Raw genomic sequence first — 17,351 nt, 5'->3', positions numbered from 1 at the left:
ACACAGTTTTGCGCTGCACGAGTACTTTTTTCATACTTTTAAGGACATTTTTCTGATAATACTTCTTCTTAAATAAAGGTTCTGAATACTTCCAAATCATTTATGAGGGAGCTACAGCTGTTGAGTCAATGTAGAGGAGTAAAAAGCTTAACTAAAGTACAAATATGTGAGTATTGTACTTTCACTGGGCCCAGTCCAGGTTTAAACCCAGCAGTGCTCGTGCTGCAGGCAGATGTTGTGCATAAAATCAGCCACTTGATGGCAGTAGCGTTCTGAGTGCTGGAGGATTTATGGAGGCTTAAATGGACTAAACCAGTCTGTGTGTGTGCGTGTGTGGAGGGTTATTGAGGTCGTGGTGCGCCTGCTACCGATGGGTGTGTGTGGGAGGACAGTAATAGGCTTCCTCAAAAACTAGACTATGTGCTGTCGTAAAAAAAAAAAAAGAAATAAATAAAATAATAAAATCAAAACCGACTTGGCACACTCGGCCTGTCTGATATCCGTGGAGAAATTTCAGCAGCCCCTCTGCTGTTGATGCTGTTGTTGTTTTGTCTTGCATGGTCCTTAATAATGAACAGTATAATAGTGTTGTTTCTTTTGTTGTTTTTTTCACAAGGTGTTATGACCGCAAGCTGCCTAACAATTCTGCACATTTCAATTTGAATGACACACCGGGTCGAGGCCAGACAGCTTTTATTCTCAGACACGGCTCTGAAAATTGCAGGGAATTAGTGCAGCACTGACCTACAGATGCTTCCAATTACCGGAGTGTTGAGTGTTGTACCTGCTCATGGCTCTGGTGTCTTGCTCGTGGACACTCTGGCAGGACATGTGGACAGTCTGTTGATTTGTTGACACATCAGCTGTGGCTTTTCTTCCACTGAACAGTCTGTTCCTTGTCTCACCAGTCATAATGTCCGTCATTATGATCATACATTCTTTGTACAGTCCACCAAAACTGATGTCTTCTGCACACACCTGAGCATCAATTCTGATGTTACTATCTCATAATCGCATCCTCGGGAGATAATATAGCACATTTATTAAACTGCACCCACTTTCCATGAATATGAGTGTTGCTCTAATCAGACGCTCATGGCCAACCGCTGCCCGGATACAACCTGAGGCTATTTTTAGCTTCTTTTTTCTCACTGTGCCGTGATGGAGAGGCGAGCCAGACGCCCTGAGGAGGCGACTTGGCAAGATCTGTTGAGTCAAGGTGATGATGGCTCCTCGTGTCCTCCCGGACTCTCTGGAGAGATCGGGGATCTCTCTGAGCCAAAACAAGGTGTTCACATTATCCAAAAGCACCTTAGGGAGCACAGTGTGGCTCATTATAAGCTTCTTTAACGTCACAGTTTTCTAGAAAACTAGCTCTTGTTTTGATCCAGTGGCCTTTGTCCCATCCCCTAAAAAAGATAATACTTCAGTGGATCATTGAACATCACCAAGAGGTCAAATACAAGCTTTAGAATCTGACACAACAGCCATTTCAAAGACTTTAATGTCCGTCACCTGGCTTGTAACTCACCTTTTTTGTGTGAAGCATACATGGCTCATGTTCGCCTTGATTGATTTTGTGTTCCTGTTTGTGCACCTTTGTTTGCTCCATCAGGCTTGTTTCAATTAGGTGAACAAAGTTTGTTTTCTCGTTTGCACAGCTGAATATTCGTGAATTGTGAGCGAGATCATTTTTATCAGTAGGTCTGAAATTAGTTGATCTTGCTCCTGCCAGCCTGTAAATGTAGGATTTGGTGGTCCAATAGAGCCTTTGTGTTTAAATACAGACAATGTTGATCATTACTGTAACCAGGATTTTAGAAATCCTGATGCCAAGAGTCCAAATTCCCTCCAGCTCAACCACCAAAAGCCGATCACCACAGAGAGTTTGTCACATGTTGAGATTTTTTTCCACATTTATGTTTATTTACGCTACAGAGATTGAACTGTTGAGAAATGAGAGAAAAGTCTGAAAACTAAATAACAAACTCAATATTCCGACAGAGAAATGCCTTTATTTAAACATTGCTTGTGGTTTTCCTTGACTAAAAATACTTGGATATAATGATATTAAATCAGAATAGCTGTGTAAGTGAAGATATGAAGTCCTCATCAAGTCATTAACACCCTCAAACCCTTCAGACAAAATACCTACTGTAAGCCTGAGTCAAAGCCCCAGACTCCTGTCATGTGCTGTTTTGACTGTTCGGGGCTGTGTGTGTTTACGAGAAAGTGAAACTAACCGCCTCAGTGTTTGCTTGGAACAGAAACCTGCAGACTCTTTGCCCCGCAAGGCGCACTGCAGGAGACCACCGAGCTAAATGACTAAACTGTGAGGTGTAAGAGAGCAGACAACAGAGCGGGTCATGGGTTAAAGATGAGCCTGGTGCTGACACTGTTCCAGAAAACCCTCAGACAACCTGGTTAGACCTCCTGCAGTGCTGCGATCAGGACCACCTGAGTCAAGTCTGAGTCAGACTAAAGACCACAGAGAGTCATGTTATTGGCAGGATGCTACAGACTAAATATCACATGGCTGCATGCCTCTTCCTCTCTTTTTGGATCGAGAGATTTGTGCCTATTTTTAAAAACACATGCTCATTTTAAGCATGACACTAAAAACATCCTGAAAGGGCTGCATGTTACCATAACACGTCTCCCATGTGGTGCCTGCCCTTTATTTCTGTTCAGTGTGTGCCAGTGCTTTACAGTATCTTTAGGGCATTGCTGCACAGTAAAGGTCGCGTTTGTGCACCACTCCACAGAAAACTGATCCCGGATCGAGTCGAGGCGGTAAAGCCAGGCAGATCATCTTGTCTCATGGTCAATTTAGTTGTCAAAGGCAGCTTAAATAATCACCGCATGTTAAAATAAATGTGGTGTTTTAAGTAGCACGATTTGAAAAAAAAGAGAATCAGCCTTAGTTTATATTTAAATGGCAAAACACGTTTTAATTGTAGTTTAAGGCTTATATGAATTCATTTACTCAATAATAGAGATATCATAGATTGCTTTGACGCTTGCTTGCTCGTTAGCGTGCTAACAGTTGGCACAGGTATGCTGATTTGTCAAGCTACACCACTATTGGAGTAAAGACCAAAGCACAAATGCAAAAAATAAGCCTCATACTTTTATTTTTACTTATGCTTTTGCATACTTTTCACATTTTAATGCCATACATTACCATTGAAAGTCATCTGTTTGGTCTCCAGGAATCTGCTATGGACGTTGGTCCCATTTTTTATAAATCAAATGTTAATTTAAAGAGCTGTGAGATTAATTTCTAATGAACATATTTATTTGTGGCACCTGAGAGACCGACAGTCTTGTTAATCTAGCATTGTGTTTCTAGCAGGTATGGATTTTGATTTTGTTCACTAAAGAGATTTAGGCTACGATGAGGACATGGTTTCTTTGAAATATATTGTCCTTAATGAAATGCAAAGTCTCTATTAATCTTCAACTTGACCCCAAACTTCACGTGTTTAGCGGCGTGCTCCTCATGTTAGTTTTTACAGTTACATTAACACTGTGTGCAGAGCAGAGCACTGCAGTGTGAACAGGGTGCAGCGGACGAAGACATATGAGAGCAGACAGCTGTCATGGTCGGTCCGGCATCACCCGACCGGCTGCGTTCATCCAGCCTCTCCTCTGTTTACACAGGACAGCGAGGATGCTGCAATGTTACCTGTCCAAATACAACACACTCCTGTTCACGTTTACTGGACGTTGACCTCATTTTGACTTCATGACCATTGTGTGATTACCTGATGATAAGTGAGGCTTTTTTCAATGCAGGGAGAGACTGCTGCGACGGCCATGCTTCACATTCAAGCAGCTCATCATATTCATGACCACGATTGTTCAGCTGGACCACATGGAGAGGAAGTGATTGAAGCCACTGCACGTCAAAGGAAGTTAATGAGGTAGTCAAAGGTTCTTAGCCAAACTTCTAGCCAAATGTTACAGGTCATCCACTGCTGATCAAAGTTATGACCTTAAACCACAAACAGATAACAGATTTGAGAATGAAAACCAAACCACTCATGATTTGGTGGCATTTACTGTGACAAAACTAAAGAGTTACTTGTGGATCTAGCAGGGGGTTGGGAATATTTGAGAGCTAATTTAACACCACAATAAAATCTAATTAATCGACAAGTCTATATTTAACCTGGAAATAAACATTTGCACTTAAAAATCCCAAATTCTTCTCTTTTTTTCTGAGAGAATTGACATTGCATTACTTTCAGATAGGCTGAATCTGAAAAGATAAGGATTGAATGGGATGGTTTATTTCATTGAAAGTACCTCTTCAGCACCTTGGAAGTGGTGTCAAATCCTCACACTGTATTTTGCATATTGCCAGCATGATATGATGGCAGTGTTATTCATTATCAGTCAAATTATTTAAGGATTAACTGTATGGTTGGAAAACACAGGTTCTTGTCTTTTTGTGGCTCTGTAAACAGAAATGCTGGTGCTAAAATAGTTCATGTTTATTCCTTCTTCTAATAATCTCCTTCCTCACCCGGAGACAAGTCCCATAAGAGCTCTTACATGTCAGAAATGCCTCAAATTACCTATATTTTACCATAAATCCTTAATCCTGGGGTTCCTCAGGGAAGTGTCCCGGGTCCTCCTGTGGTTTTAATCTAAAAACCTTAAAGGCTTCCTTCAAGGTCTTTTACATTTCACAGTGAGCAGACATGGTAATGTATTTTAAAACATCTTAAGCACATTACAAGCGTGTTACACACCATTCTGTTTGTATAATCACATTTGGAAACGACATGCATCATTATCAAGGGAGGAAATTAACATTTTCATCCACCGGCCACAATGGTTGCTGCCTTCCAAATTTTGCCAGCGTGTTTCACTGCCTCACCAGCCAAACATGATTTTGGAAGAAGGCAAAAGATCCTCAGCAGGTTGTGAGGTTACCAGTGTTTAGCCGCAGGCTGGTGGTGTTTTTCTGCACCACAGATTAGTGATTGCAGTCAGTGTTACTGCTCTTCGTTTTATATCGATTACTGTCAAATGATCAGATAGACGGACCAGAGAGAAGCTGAAATATGATGGTTGAGAATGACAAAGTCAGTAAAAACCACAGACAACGCAGGACAACAGCATTCTTTACGTATTGTTTGTATTTAATCACTTTCAGTGCTGTATCATGTAATGTGTGTAAACTCTCTTAATGTAGATTAGAGAGGACAGACGGTGTGCTTATAATGGATATGCATTATTAATCATTAAAAATCAATGAAAGTCAACGGGCAGTGAGCAGTACTGTGGGTCTATGATGTGGTTAATGATGGATTATGATGATAATTACCGTGAGATGAGAAAGCAATGGATACAGCTCTACAAAGTGAAGTGTCACTAACTGGACTAATTACAGCAAAATCTCATTTTCCCAGATGCATCGACATCTGCGGCCTCCAGCAGATGCTGCTGTCAGGTGGAGAGGACAGACTGCATGTGCGAAAAAGTGAGATTATCAAGGAGGAATGGATATTTTATATACAACTGCTGGTATGTACGTATGATGCAGAACTTGTCTTTTATGTTCCACGAAACAGCCAACAAATCACTAAGGGATAATTCTGGTTCATTACAAGCTTATTTTTTGTAGTTTTAACCATCATAATTGTTCTTTTTAGCCATTTCACTGCGTTTCCAGATCTCAGCAAGTATGTGGGTGATCACATCTTGTCTGTATAACTGATAGAAATGAGGGCCAATACTGCAAAAGTAGAGCCCAAGTTGCAAGAAACTGGAATTTTGGATAATAGCTGGATTAATTGGATGGGCAGTTGGTTACATCATGTAACTTTCCAAATCTTAAAGCGTGTAAAACAAAAAAAGTATTTAAATGAAACTTCAAATGTTCAACCAGTAGTGCTTAAACAATTAGCAGGTAGGCTTTTCTCTGTTTTGACCTTTCTTTTAGTATTTTTGGGGCTTTACACTGTTGGTCAGACAAAACGATATTTTGAAAGAGTCGAGAGCTTCAGAACCGGCAAGTAATTTGACCTTGAGTTCAACGTCAAAAGCAAAGTGACTGCTTTTGACGTTTCTTTGAGAAATATTTAAAGGAGAAAAATGTAATGGTTTATCAGAAATCATCATTAACGTCCCAAACCAGAAAAATGTCCCACAGGAAAGTTTACCTTCAATCAATCATTGAAGCGTTTTGGGAATTTTTAGCCTTGGTTTGAAGAGTAAGTGACCTAAGAGAAAGGGTCCTGGTCCTCCTCAATGCTCTTTAGGCATCCCAGCTGACTTTGGTGATGAAAAAAGCACAAACACAGCTGTCTGAGAGGACTTTTCTCTGTTTTGTGGGAAAAGCCATTCATTTTGTAGCAGCTGGATTCACAAAGGAGCTTCAATGAAGCTGCAACTCTTGACTGAAGGTTAGACTAAACTGCTTGTTTCTTCTGCTTCGTTATCTTACAGCAGCTCAGTTTCTTTGCTAACCCGATCTGCCAGTGCACATATAGATTAAGACTGTAATGGTTGAATTAATCAGTCATATTTGGCTAAAACATTGAAGTTTTATAGATAAATAGATAAAAGTGCAGAAAGTGCAGCCTCAGCTGCACTTTCTGTTTAGAGCTAATTAACTAATGTTAGCATGCTAAACTAAGGAATATACAGATGTCTATCACTGCCTTTCTGTTGGAGTAGTAGTAGTACTACTAGTAGTAGTCATGAAGCTTCATGTTCAATCACCTCTTTATCACTTAACATATCCACAGACGGAAAGAAAATAAAAACGAAGAAAATAGATCTGCTCTCGCTGGCATTCATTGCTGTAAATTTAGTTTATCTAAAAGTTTTCAGAACTCCCTCAGTTTATAAAAGTGAGCGTCACACCTCCACCGCCTAAAAACTACAGGTGCTGTTTTCTCAGCCCCGGCGCGGCTCAGCTGTGATGCGTATTAGAAAGTGTAAAAGATGTGTGCTCTGTAGCTGTGACCTTTCCCCCTCTCCAGGCAAACACCTCCACACCGAGCCCACAGCAGCAGCCGCCCCCCAGCACGGCTGCCTGGACTTCAAAGGAGAAAAGACTGGCGTGATACCAAAGTCGTACTACAGCGCTCCTCACAAAGTTTACCTCCTGCGCCTCGTCGTTTTTTTTTTTTACTTCACATTTTCCACTGTTGTCTCACGCAATCGCGCTAATTCATGGAAACTGATAATGTTAGTTGATACATTATCTGCAGACCACTTTTCCATCGTTTGTGACCTCTGACCTTTGACCTCCATAAAAGTTGTCTTCAGCAGCTGTCCTTCAGGTGTTAAAAGCAGGAGTACACTTCATGCAGAGTGGCTGCTGTCATGTGAAATCTATTTCTGTATGAAAGCATGTAAATTCATGAGGTGCACGTGCAAGTAATTCAGTTCGAAATGGTGAAATACATGAAATTTCCTTCACAGTTGGAACTTTTATGTGCGCAATGTTCTCATATAGGAAGTGAAAATACGTCATTAGTTGAGTTTCGGAGTCGAGGAGGTAGCAGTACACATTTAGAAGTACAAGTTGATAAAAAATCAGCACTTGTAGTACTGTGGAAGCACTCAGATTAGCAGCAGCAGCAGCATGGTTGACAGCTGCAGGAGTACAAGTAATGGTATGGATAATATCATTCAATTGCACAGTAATATCAGTATTATCAACAGTTAATAGTATTAGTATGAGTGATGTTTCTTATCAAAGAAGAAAAAGTTATTTTTACATGTTTAATAGTATTTGTGATTCATGTATTCAGTCGAAGCAGATTTTAAAGCATTGAAGTTATAATTAGTGCCGTTAGTCATAGACATGATGTGAAACTCCTGCCTCATCTGATACAGAGTAAACAGATGAAGAAGCAGCAAGTAGTTGTCCTGTAGCAGCAGTAGTAGTTGTAGTATTATAGTGGTAGTAGTGTAGTACAGCAGTATTTGCTACAGTGGCTCTGAGCACTTTTTTCTGCGGCTGCCGGCCAAGCAGGACAACAGGGAGACTTTTTGTCCTGGCTGGGATCAATCGCTCCATAGATGACGCCCACCCAGCCAGGCCTCTCCGTGGGCGGCCGGTAGCCCAGCAGCCCAGCAGGCCGGCCCGGTCCGGCCCCACCCGGGGCCTCCTCCGGCCCCCGCAGCCTGCAGGGCCAGCACAGCAGGAGAGCTGCACTTTCCATCTGAAAGCTTTTGACTGACACTTTAAAGTCACCGTAGGAGAGAGCAGAGCTTTCTTACTGTGGTCGACTTCCTGCTGAAGGAGGGATCACTCACCACCAATGGGATGGCAGTGTGAGAGAGAAGGGCAATTTGATTGGACGACCGGTGGATCAAAAAACTGCTGATTTCAGGAAAGAAAAGAAAGAAGCATGCCTTTACTTATAGTTACTTCTAAATATTAAAGCTACTGCTTTTGAGCAGGTTCAAAGTTCATTCTTGACCTAGGAAGCAACAGTTCAGAGTCCATTTTGTTGCTGTTTTTAGCAAGTTTTTAATATTGTCTGTGTGTGTTACAGGTTTGTTTCCATCAGTAATGGTTGTAAATGGAAAAAAAGACCCAGTCACAGTTACCAACAGCAAGATTTCCACTATTAATTTAATGAGGGAGTTTGCTTCATTTCTGGAGCTCCTCAGTCCATCAGCAAAACAGCACACAAGGTAAAATGCGAGAGAGAAAACAACAAAACAATCAGAGATGTAAACGAGACGCATCCGTTCGTCATGAAGGCCGTGCAGCAAAGGACTGGCTGATAAAAGTGGAAGCTGAGAGGTTTTCCTTCAGCTGATGCTCTTATCCAGCTTGTAAACATCAGCGAAGACGTTTCCTCTGAGCATCTGATTTCCCTCTCATTTGTTGTTGTCAGGTTTGATTGTCCGGTCGGATTCGTGTTCAGGCGTTGTTAACCTGGCTGCATCTGTTGCTGTGGTAACAATATCAGCGGATTGATAGTACAATAGATCTGACGACATCAATGAGAGAGGAGGTTTATGTGCATATGCAGACATGCTTTGTGCTGCCAGCGGTGCAGGAAGTGCTCAGGTCCTTCACTTAAGTAAAAATACTTTGTTACAAGTAAAGGTAGTGCATTGTAGAATAATCAGGGAAATGTATTTAAACTACTGAAAGTGCAGAAAAACGCTGTTCATTGATTTAGCCAATAACAAAACTTGATTTGAGAGGTTTTGTCTGCAACAAAAATCTTAATTTTTGAAGTAACTAAAGCTGCCAAATACATGCAGTGAAGTAAAACTTTGCCTCTCAATTGCAGTGCAGTGCAAGTAGAAAATAGCAGGAAATGGAAATATTCAAAGTACAGTTACCTCAGAACTGTTCTGTACTTATCTGCATTTCTGAACTCAATGATTAGTGAGGGTGTCTGCTGATTTTTGGCCATATAGTGTGTATTTATCTTTTGGGTTGCCGTGCAGACATGAAGCTGGAGCTGTTGTGCAGAAAGAGGTTCAGTTCCTGGGTCACCAACATTACAATTTGACAACAAAAAGGACTTTTTAAACTTGTAGTTTAGGCGTTCGCTTGTGGTCGTCTGCAACCTCACAGCGAGCTTAAATTCCTGGAGCACCAACATCACAACTGGCAAACACTGAACACATTAGCATTTACACATCGTCATTTATCCGACACTGTTGTCCAGAGCAGAGGGCAGATTAAATCCTCTGATCGCCGACAGTGAGGACATTCGTGTTTCCATTTGCATTTTACTCACTGAGCTGCAGCTTTCCTACCTGCAGAGACTTCCAGTGAGCAAATCCGCTTCACTTCCCAGACCAGGAAGCAGTGACTGGCAGAAATAGAAATTATGGGTTTTGCCTCCGAGGAACACCGTCTGAGGTGAAACACAAATTCATTCTGCTGAAGTTTGATGTTGTTCTGCAGATCTGAGAGCAGGAAGAAAGAGGAGAGGGCTTGTTTTTATGCCTACAGGGCTGACAATTCCCTGTTTGGTTGAGCAGGTGAGGAACAAATTTACAAAGCCAGGGTTGGATTTCCACTTGGCTTAAAATCTCAATGCTGCTCCAGTTTGGGTTAAAATGACACTATATTTGTCAAAAAAAAAAGGATTTTATTTGTTTTCCACTGAAAAATTTGATTTGTTTCAAGTCAAATTCCCCCAAAGACTGAACTCGTAACACAAACACGGGCGTTTGTCAGATGTTTTTCAGAGAATAATAATGAAACTTCCAGATGCGCCAACAATGATGTTTACATATTGCTCATTTGCAGCAGCAAATACATTTTGAAAGGAACAGAATGCCTCCCAGATTGTGTTTTTTTATCAGCCTAATGAGGAAACAGCAAAGTTGAATCGCTGAACAAATCATCAAAACATTCACTGACGATTTGTTTTCCTGAAACATCTGCACCTGATTTGACTGGTTCAGTTTAGGAAACTCCAAACACTCGCCCCTGGTTGTACAGTTGAACAGCAGATTCTGATGAGCAACACGAGTGATCAGTTCAAACAGATTTCTTTTAATTCTCAGGTGCAAAGAAACTCATTGACTATTTAGTCTCAGGTAACTCACCTGTGACAGCCATTTACACCTGTGTGTTTATTATCAGGCCAAACATTCGAGGGTTGGGTAAGATTTCAGTTGTTGTCTGATAATTATCATCTGACCACTATCTCTAAAAAAAGAGAACCACAGTGCTGTGAAGCATGAGACAGACGCAACCTTTTCTTAACCTTAATGAAAACATTTGACCCAGCGTGCTTTACATTTCATCCACGCTGGATGGTCGCTGGAGTCCATTGTTTCTAATCCAGCCAGCAATTACATTTCCTCCAAAACGTATTTGACAAAAACCACTCCAGCCCAATAACCGTGGACAAAATTGGACAATTCAATGCCTCACCATTTGTCTCCAATGCAGATGGTGTGAATGCAGGAAGTAGTTTATATAGCAGAGCATGCAATAAGGGTGTGTGGGTCGCGGTGGAGGATGGGTGTGAAGCACATCTGATTTTCATGGAATTCACATTTGTTTTATTCACCGTAACGCCAGTCTCTCCCTAAGTACAACCAGCTGTCTTCACATCACCTTACATGTGTCTTATTTGCCATAACCATGATGTTTCCCTAAACTAACCACGCCATCGTTGCCGTTCATAGATATTGCAGATAGTGAGAATTTTGCAAAAATATTGACATTGAATGTTACCCGGGGTTCTGCAGAATCGTCCTTTTTGTAATTTCACAAGCTTTAATATTCAGCATTTTGCTTTTTTACATTCAGACCATGGTGCGATTGTAAAGCACTCCTGACCAGCGGAGTGAACAAACCCCTCCTGCAAACACAATCGATTGTCACGTTTCTGATTTTTCCAGTCGGTTTTTAGTGCACCTCCACGCAGGCAGGAGCCTCCGCGGATGATATCTGCTGTTTAATTTAAGGCAGATAAATCTTTATTTCCTCTGTGTGTTTGGCCCTGTTGTCTCGACACTGTCTTCTCTGTGTGTACATTAGTTGTCAGCACATCTCTGCATTAATGTCACCAAGACAAATCCCTGTGCATTCATTGTGCTCTGCGATTAAAGTGATGCTGGTTGTGATGTGCTGCAGGGACGTGGGCAGGGCGATGTGGGTACTTGTGCGTGAGGAGCCCTAAGTTGCAGAGGTTTTTTTCTAATTGAGTCAGGGACTTATGCTGGCAAGGTAGGCGTGTGAGTGGGGGGGAGACTAATCCCAAGCTGCTGTTGTTTTTCGTGCCTGCTGGCTCAAGATCAAAAACTTAACAGCAATAATCATGCAAAATGTGTGGCTTCACTTCAAAGCCTGCCTCAACTTTGCTCACACCCTTGTAGCTCACATTGTTTCATCATTTCTACCCGTTTTTCTTCTCTTCTCCTTCCTCTCCAACAAGGGATTTTTCCCCCTTTAGTATTCATCATTTGTCACATCTGAGCAGTCTGTGAGGTTTGAAGGCGATCTGATAGGGAGCCGTGACCTTTGTGCAGCAGCCCCACATTAATACACTCTGCAGATTTAACACACCTTCAGATAAGCTCAGAGGCGTCTCACGTCACATGCACACACACACACACCACATCGAAGGCCGCCTGGTTTCTCTCTGACTGCAGCGCGTGGTCGTGGCAGAGGGAGCGTCAGCCTCCGCCTGGAGATAGCAGACATGTCAGACGTCAGCAGCACTCTCAGGGTGAGGAGGCTGTGGGCGGCGAGGGTCGCTGAGGCCTGCACGTGGCCAAAACGGGCAAATCCCCTCCACGTCAGCCCACGGCCTGTCAGCGAGGGGGTACAGGGCTTCCCACTGAAGCTCTAAAGGTGCAACGTTTTATCACCACTAAAAACTCCACCGCGGTAATGAAGCCTGGACAATGTCTTTTCTGAACACATTACGCAGCAAATGATCCACATTTGTCCTCGATGTGAGCTTCAGGTCAGAAATGAGAGCCTGAAAGAATTCCAACATTTGTATTTTTGCAAAGGTTGAGTTTTCTCAGCACCTTTTTGCACCAAACTGAATTCATTTTTTTGATTATTTTGAATCTTTTGTGATACTTTCACTCTGTTCATCGCTGCAGATGTGCTGTTTTGACCATCAGAGAAAGCTCAACAACAGTTAAATCAACTTATTTTTGGTTGAATTTCACTGAAATGCTTCTCACACCAAATCCTTGACGCTGTTTATGCTCGTTATGAAGCGCACTGTCATTTTTTAGGATGATTTTTTTCTCTCATCTCATTTTTTTATTTGTTTATCCACTTCATTTGATTTATTTGTTTGTGAAAACAGTCAAATTTAAAGACATTTAGTCTGAACATTATTCGAATCTGCACTTGTCCCACATGTTTAATTGCAGAAAGGTCATTAAACGCCCAAATTTTAGCCAGTAGAACGTCTGAATGGTAGAATTGTTAGCAATGAAGTTATGTTGGTCTAACTGTGACGTTTTTAGCTCGAGTAGCATACGTCGAGCTAGTGCCTGACAGCTCACATGAACATAAAATGCTACATGTAGCAGGTTAGCATCAGTCAAACTAGCACCATGTTTTGAATGCCACCTTGATCTGGTCTTTTATTCAGAAACACTGACTAAACCCATCAACATAAAAGTGGGATTTTTGCTTGACACACTTGTAGTAATTTAACCTTCCACCTACAGTGACGTCTTTTGAACCACAAGGTCACTCTGCCTCAAACCGAGCCCACTTCAGAGTAGGATGAGTTGTTTTCAACATGTGTCAGCCTGCGATGCAAACATAGATTCAAGCTTGAAACATGTCATTTAACATTTAGTCCAGCTTTGTCGATGTTAAAGGTGTAGATTTGCATGTTGGCCGCAAGTCACATCATTAACTAGTTAAAATCCTTCTATGTGACCAAAACATGACATTTTATTGTTGAAGCTGCGAAGAAGTCAGATTATATGGAAGGCCATTAGTGACATTTTTTATTTCTTAATGTTTTATTTTCTCAATATCACAAAATATTTCAGAATCTCAGCATTTACACATGATTTTAATACTCCATTGATCTTAAATAAGGGTCCTTTTGATGTTTTGAGAGGAAACTGTTGTGACTGCTTGTTCATTGCAGAAATATGTTGTGGAAGTTATTTTGCATATTTGCCTATACGTTAGATTTGATATACAATGATTTAAAACACAGAAAAGTACATTTCAGAAGCTGGAACCAGAGAGATGTTATTGCTTGAATAGCTGTCGGTTCAACTAATTGTCATTGGTGGAATTTAAGTACTTCCTTTACTTAAGTACAGTTTGAGGTACATGTACTTTGCTTGAGTATTTCCATTTTTATGCTACTTCATGCTTCCACTGCAGAATCCAATATTGTACTTTTCACACCATTCATTAGTCAGATTATTAATCGAAAGTATAATCAACTAGTGAATTACTGTAAATTATTATGGATTAAGTTGTCAGGCAGAATATAATGTAGTTTAAATGCGCTCTATCTGTACCAGCTGCAACATGTGTGATTAATACAACGGTCTGTCACTAATATGTCAGGTGACATGAAACAGGCCTTTCGCTAATACTTATTTGTCTTTGCCTTATTGAGCCAACGCTTCAATGCAGCACAGTGTATTTTCACACTGTGGCATCAGCTAAAACATCTGAGTCCTGCCTTCAGCACTGCTCATGGTTAAGTCTTGAAGATCAACGCGACACATACGTGTGGCGTCCTTCTCAGTGACACATTTTCAGACTGTGTCTTCATGGAGGGGATTTTGACTGAAGGTAGTAGTAGATGAGTGTGAGGGCTGCAGATTTCCACGCTGGCACATTTGCAGGCAGCAGGGCCCCTATAGCTGTTTCTGCCGTCCACACTCTGCAGTAAAGTTTCACACACATAAACACACTGCAGGAACACTGCAGTCTCTATCTGTATGTCACATAACCTCCGCCTACGCTCACTACGCCCACACACATCCTTGCCCAAAACGCCCACACGAGTGTAATCTGTGTGCAAAGACACACACACACACACACACACACACACACACACACACACACACACACACACACACACACATCGCCCCTATACACACTCCCCGCCCACGCAGGCACACACGTGTTCAGTCAGACATAAGCCGCTCATACCATCCCACACTTTCTCAACAGACACAAAGTAAGACTCTGCTAACCAGGGAGCCTGTGCAAACACACCAGCTTTAGCCCTGCGCATGCACACACACACACAAATTCTCTCAATACACACAAGCCGTGGCCTCGAACGGCATCATAAACTCAAAAAATATGCTGTGCTTTAATAGACAGAAAACCTGCTCGGCTGCTTTAACTACTTTCTGACCAGATTTTCTGATTTCACAACATTTTTTTTCTTCTTCCCCTCCAGTGAAGTCACATCCACGCCCGTCTAAAATGTGTCTGCCACCCAAAACGGCAACATAACGCTGGGTGGAGACGACAATAGGAGGCACCATACTCCTTTTCCTTTTTTTCTGATTTTTTTATCTCCTTCTTTTTGGCATCACAGTCATCCTGTAACCCATATTCCCTCCAAATGAAAAGGGACACTCCATGACAAGCACTACCACCGCCTGGAGACTGAATCATGCCGCTCTGTTGTTCCTCCTCTTTTTTTTTTTTCCTTGCAAAAGAGGAACTTGGATGAAAAGAGCTGCTTTTTTAGAGCGCAAAGTGTTGAGGATGTGGGTTGGTGGGAAGGGGAGGGAGGAGACAGAGGGGAGGGAGAAGGGGAGCAGAGCAGCGTGGGCGCTCTGACAGGGCGAGGGGCTGACAGGCCCAGGCGTGGGCGTGTCATTGAAATGTGTTTCTACTCCGGGGGGGAGAAGAAGAAGAAGAAGAAGAAGGGAGAAAAAAAAGTTGCAGGGAAAAAGAAAAGGAGAAGAAGAGGAAAAAGAGAGAGAGGCAAGCCGCTGCAGAAATTAAACGAACAGGCGTCTCCTGAAAAATGAAATATAAAGAGGCTCCTCGCCAAATGAGATACATCCACTGTTTGGAGGACACACACACACACACACACACACACACACACACACACACACACACACACACACACACACACACACAAAGTGACGCCTACTCTTTGGGAATGATTGACAGGACGACATGAAAGCAGATTGCTGTTGTCGTGTGAAAACCTTGTAAGTCTCGCTCTCGGCAGGTTTTAATGGTTTTTGGACTAAATTGAAGGAGGTTTTTTGGGGGGGGGGGGGTGGGAAACATTTTCAAACCAGATCAGATGAACAAGACTGAAGCTGGAATTATGCTTCTGCTGAGATACACGTAACCATCCTTGCGAACCTATGCAGAGAAGGGTAATCTGTGCATCAGACTAGCTCATTGGTTGATCTGACATGTTGATTTTGATGTCATGTGTAGCGTGCTAACAGTTTCTAATTAGCACTAAGCAAAGCCAGGGCTGATGGGAATGTTTTTTCGTATTTGGTGCTTTCACGCCAAAACATCCAAAAAATGTTTAGATATTTCACTTAAAACCACAAAAGTGAACTTCATCTTGATACAAGAGGAAAAGTCAAAGGATCGCCAAAGTCAGCCAGCTTCATCCTCTGAGGATCATCCAAAATTTCCATTTAATACTTGTTGAGATGATTCAGTCTGGAGCACAGTGCTGCATTGACACACTGACCTGGGCGTCTATCACTGCAGCTGTACTGCTAGCATTGTTAAAATCTGTTCAAAATCTTCCTCTAAGTGAAGACTGATACCGCTTGTGTTTGCGCAATAAATACGAAGCCCCAGCCAGCAGCCGTTAGCTTAGCTTAGCATAAAGACTGGAAACAGCCCGCATGGCTCCATCCAGTAACAAACTCTGCCTAGCAGCCCCTCCAAAGCTCACTAATTAAAACAGTGTGTCACCTTTTGTACAAAAATCTAAATGTGAAAACAACATTTCAAGGTTTTATGTGATCTGCCGGATTATTTGCTTTCAGTACCTTCATACTGAGCCAATTATGTTGACTGGACAGATATGAGAGTGGTGTCCATTAAACCAATAATAATTAGAATCTTTAAGGGAGAAACTGGAGCATCAAGGTAAATTCTCAAGTTGTTTTTCTGCAGCTTTGGTTGTTAACTTGACGCGACATTTGTCTCCTGTAAAAGCAATCATGTAAATTAACCCTCCATGCAGAAAGGAAACAAAAGAGGCTTTAAGAAACTGGGCAGTCGTGTAAAATTTGGAATACGGGGACTTGTGGGAACAGGCAGCCTGGGTGTCGACCTACCTCACAGTGTGGGTGGACATCCTATTTCCTGCCGGCACTCTGGTTTTAATTGGTTCTTGTTTGGTTGTTGTTGTTCGATACCGAGTGCTGCGTGTGTGTGTGTGTGTGTGTGTGTGTGTGTGTGTGTGTATGTGTGTGTAGGTGAGAGAAAGGTGAGGGTGGGAGGAGTGAAGTGGGTGAGGAGGAGGTCAAAGCAGAGAGATATGGAGCTGATATTCCTTCTCCTCTCTGTTCCTTTCAGAGTTTGATTTGATCCCCGTCTGCTCGGAGGCTGATCTGTTGGAACGCCGTAAGAAGGTCATATCTGCATAATAACACACACACACACACACACACACACACACACACACACACACACACACACACACACACACACACACATGCGCACGCACACACATACACACAGAGAGAGAGCAGCCAGACGTGGATTTAGAGGCTGAAGGTGGGCGGACAGGAATCCTACCTGCCTACCTGCTCCATGTGTGCATTTGGAAAACACATCATAAATGTTTGCATGAAAGTTCATTTTTGACCTTGAAAATACCTCAAAATATTCTGAACTCAGGCTTCCTTTATTAGCTTTTTCCCAGAAAACGACT

Source organism: Chaetodon trifascialis, chromosome 24, assembly GCF_039877785.1.
Source record: "Chaetodon trifascialis isolate fChaTrf1 chromosome 24, fChaTrf1.hap1, whole genome shotgun sequence".
Lineage (NCBI taxonomy): Eukaryota > Metazoa > Chordata > Actinopteri > Chaetodontiformes > Chaetodontidae > Chaetodon > Chaetodon trifascialis.
This window is presented reverse-complemented; position numbering follows the sequence as displayed.